This window comes from Myotis davidii, unplaced genomic scaffold (assembly GCF_000327345.1).
Source record: "Myotis davidii unplaced genomic scaffold, ASM32734v1 scaffold967, whole genome shotgun sequence".
NCBI classification, from domain to species: domain Eukaryota; kingdom Metazoa; phylum Chordata; class Mammalia; order Chiroptera; family Vespertilionidae; genus Myotis; species Myotis davidii.
This window is the reverse complement of record NW_006383014.1, coordinates 3,393,064-3,397,470: the sequence shown is the minus strand read 5'-3', so window position 1 is coordinate 3,397,470 and position 4,407 is coordinate 3,393,064.

Sequence of the window (4,407 nt, the reverse complement as noted above, 5' to 3'; positions counted from 1 at the left end):
AATAAAAAAAATTGATGAATCTGAGAACATTAAAGAAAAGACAACACACACACAACAAGGGGTAAGGGTCCCTCTGACACACACACACAACATCGGCTATGGTTGAGAAAAAGAAGCCATGGCCAACTCCAGGGAATCAAAAGAAAGGAAATGTAATCACAGTATGCTAATTGGCTCAGCTATGAAAAATATATACACAGTCACAATCCTATAAATAATGACATGCCCGGGCTGGGTAGCTCAGTTGGTTAGAGCGTTGTCCGATACACCAAGGTTGCGGGTTTGCTCCCCAGTCAGGACATATACAAGAATCAACCAATGAATGCACAAATAAGTGGAACAACAAATCAATGTCTCTCTCTCTCTCTCTCCCTCTCCCCCTTTCTTTCTCTTTAAAATCAATAAATAAAAATTAAAATGAAAAAACAGGTAGGAGTCTGGCACACATACAAAGAGTAGGATAGCAAGACACCCCAGCTAAGAAAACAATGTACATGAAAGTCATGTTCAGGCAATTACATATAACACAGAGAGAGTTGCAATGATTGTATAAGTGTGGAAATAACTTGACAAATCCAAACATTTACTTCTTCAAGAGTTTAATAATGAAAGAACTAGTCAAGATTATAGTTTATCTGGTAGGTAATGGGTATCCATTGAAGGGTTTTAAGTAGTAAGTAACATGAAATATACCAATTTTATGGTAGCATGCAGGATGGGTGATGACTGGTTTGGATATTTTAGGTGGTGAAGAAGAAATATGGCCATTTCCTGGCTTTTTCAGAAGTGATAAAGCCTTAGTTGGTAAGAAATAATTCTCCTACCACTTACACTTAGAAAGCAACTGTCATTCAGATTTTCATTAGATACTGCCTGGAAACCTCTGATAAATACTGGTATGCCACCATAGCTGGTTTGGCTCAGTGTTGGGAGAATAGGCTCACAGACTGAAGAGTCGTGGGTTTGATTTTGGTCAAGGACATGTACCTCAGTTGCAGAGTTGATCCCTGGAGCTGGTCGGAGCACCCAAGGGAGGTAACCAATTGATTTGTCTCTCTCACATTGATGTTTCTCTCTCTCTCTTCCTCCCTTCCACTCTCTCTCTAAAAAAAAAAAACATCAATGGAGAAAATATCATTTGGTCAGGGTTAATAACAAACAAACAAACAAAAAAAACTTTGGGATGCCATCCTTGGGAGTCCAGACTACCGATTCAAGATTATTTCCTTATGCATATTTTGATGATTTTTAGCCATTTCTGATTTTATGCATGCTTATCAAAGCTGTGACATTCTTTGGTCTTCTAAAGTATCATTTGCTGAAGGAATCACTTGGCGACTAACACTGCTATCAATACAAGCACAAGAATTAGATAACGCCATTAATAAAAATAATTCCCTCCCCAAATGTTCAATCAACATTTTTCAATGCTCTGACCTTTTATTCATATAAAAATATATCTTCATTGAATAAAATTTAAAGTTTTTTAAAAATAAATTTTCATTAATGCCCGTTTGACATGGCTCAATAGCTGAACATTGACCTATGAACCAGGAGGCCACAGTTTGATTCCCAGTCAGGGCACATGCCCAGGTTGTGGACTTGATCCCCTTTGGGGAACATGCAGGAGGCAACCAATTAATGATTCTCTCTCAGCACTGATGTTTCTATCTCTCTCCCTTCCTCTCTTTGAAATCAATAAAAAATATTTTAAAAATAAGTGAATACCTTTTCATTTATGCAGAGACTGTGAACTTTGCTTCCTCCCCATCAATCTCAGCATTCTGAAGAACGAAGAAACCTATGGACAAAAGGATGCATACTCCAAAAAGTGGCACTTGAGAAGGATTCCCTGATGCGTGCAATGCTGTTCCTCCCATGTGAACAGTAGGTTTTACAGGGCCATTTTTAATGCTGTCTGATGCTGTTATTCAATGACAAAAGTGGAAGTTGTGTTGATTTGAGAATAGTATAGCATCTGAAATTAATTCTCTTATAGTCATTTATAATAAATATTTTATCCTCTTATTGTTTAAAGACTTTTTGTTTCCCTGAAACTGCTCCTCACTCATCTCTTAGTATTATTCCTCTTTAGTGAGCAGTTCAACTTCGGATAGAGCTCATGCTGTGTGTGCACATGGATGGTTTCATTTCATGTGGTACTCAGCTCTTTGATCCTACCTTCAAACCTGGTCCAAAGCATGAATGCCAAGCTCTAGCTGGTTGGGCTCAGGATAGAGTTTCAGCTCCTGGGTTTAAGAGTCCTGGGTTTGATTCTGGTCAAGGTTTGTGGGCTCAATCCCTGGCCCTGGTTGGGGAGCATGCGGGAGGCAACCAATCAACGTTTCTCTCTCTGTATCTCTTCCCCCCCTTTCCACTCTTTCTAAAAATCAATGGAAAAATAGCCTCAGATGAAGATTAACCAAAAAAGAAGCACCAAAGCAGGATTCTTGTTCAGGGCTATTGGTGAAAATAAATGTCCTATATAAATTCGACTTAACAGAAGTAAAATAAAAAAAAAGAGAGAGAGAAACTGTGAAATTTGGTGTCATCTGTGAAAATTGTCTGTTTGGTTTGAATTTGTATGGAAATATCTTAAATTCAAGCTCTAAAATGCTGTTTTGCTTCCATCGGCTTTAAAGCACCTGAAGCTACGGACCCTCAGAAATATTTCCATTAACAGGAAGGCTTCAGGATCTATTGCTGTGACCAAACACTTCATTTAAAAACACTTCAAACATGTTATGTTCAAAATATATCTAAATGTAAGAAGAGCCCTAGCCAATTTGGCTCAGTGGATAGAGGGTCAACCTATGGACTGAAGTTGTGGGCTTGAGCCTCATGGGGGTCATGCAAGAGGCAGCCAGTCAATGATTCTCTCTCATCATTGATGTTTCAGTCTCTCTCTCCCTCTCCCTTTCTCTCTGAAATCAATAAATACATATTAAAAAATATAAATAAATAAATGTAAGGAGAAAAACTTTGGTTGTGCAAAGAACTCAGGTTTAAAATTGTGAGTGGGGTGACTAAAACCAGGCTTCCCTAAAAACATATAGGAAATACAATAGCAAAGTTATTTTTTCTAAATAATACTAATTAGTAGTTATTAACAAGGAAAAAAAGAAGTGACATAAGTTATTAAAAACATATACTAGGAATTTTCCTCTTCATCAGCAATAACATTGTGAAGATGGCCATCATTTAAATGGAGGTAAGTTATCTCTGATAACTAGGGAAGAAAGAGCAGAAAGATGGTGCTTTGTCTATATTTCTATTCTGAGATGGGAATGGGAAAGATAAGAATATAGGCTGATGTAGAAACACAGCAGGCACACAGAAGCATTGAGATGAGTTGCCCTTTCACAAGTACTAACTGGGTAGGAGACCCAGGTAAGAGGTCGGTGGCTTTTCTCTAAAAAGGAGCTGAAAATAATGAGGTGATGCCTGAAGCAGAAGCTGCAGGAGCCAGGCTCTCCAAGTCACAGAAATATATGCATTTGTGAGCAGAGCAGCAATAGGTTCGATGAAATGCAAAGAAGGAAAATAGATCAATATTTCAGGTTTGACTGAAACAGAAATTAAAAAATAGATTTAAGCCGAAACTGGTTTAGCTCAGTGGATAGAGCGTCGGCCAGTGGACTGAAGGGTCCCAGGTTCGATTCCGGTCAAGGGCATGTACCTGGGTTGCGGGCACATCCCCAGTGGGAGATGTGCAAGAGGCAGCTGATCGATGTTTCTCTCTCATCGATGTTTCTGACTCTCTGTCTCTCTCCCTTCCTCTCTGTAAAAAATCAATAAAATATATTTTTAAAAACATAGATTTAAAACATACTTGTATATAGGTATTGGTATCTCTTTCAATCTTGCCTCCAAAATCTAAGATATAAACTCTTATATGCAAAGTAGAAATTACATCCGTGTTATCTAAATCAAAATTAAAACATTAGTGAAAGGTGACATCAAATATATATTTCACAATATAAATATACATCTGTTTACAAAACTCATATTCTAGAATAGAAGTTTAAATATTTTTCATTTACACTAAGAGAAAAAACTCATTCAATCTGAGTTCCACAATCAATAATCTGTCTACTTAGGTTCAGCTACCTACATTACAAACATTGTGCCTAGAAAAAATTGATCAGCCTTCATTAAAAACACCCTAATTTTTGTAATGACATTTACAAAATCACTGTCATTTTTGGAACTTAGAAGTAGGTTTTAAAAGTTTTAACATTTGTACACAAGGATTTTTTAAAAGGCCCTTTTAGCATAAGGCGGGGCAGGGGGGGGGTCTCTGTTAACAAGGGGGAAAGTTATTCAATAAATGTTCTTAATGTGAATAATCAAATTGTAAGTAACCCCAGCCATACCACATGCAGTGAGAGGCTGTGAGACTTAGTC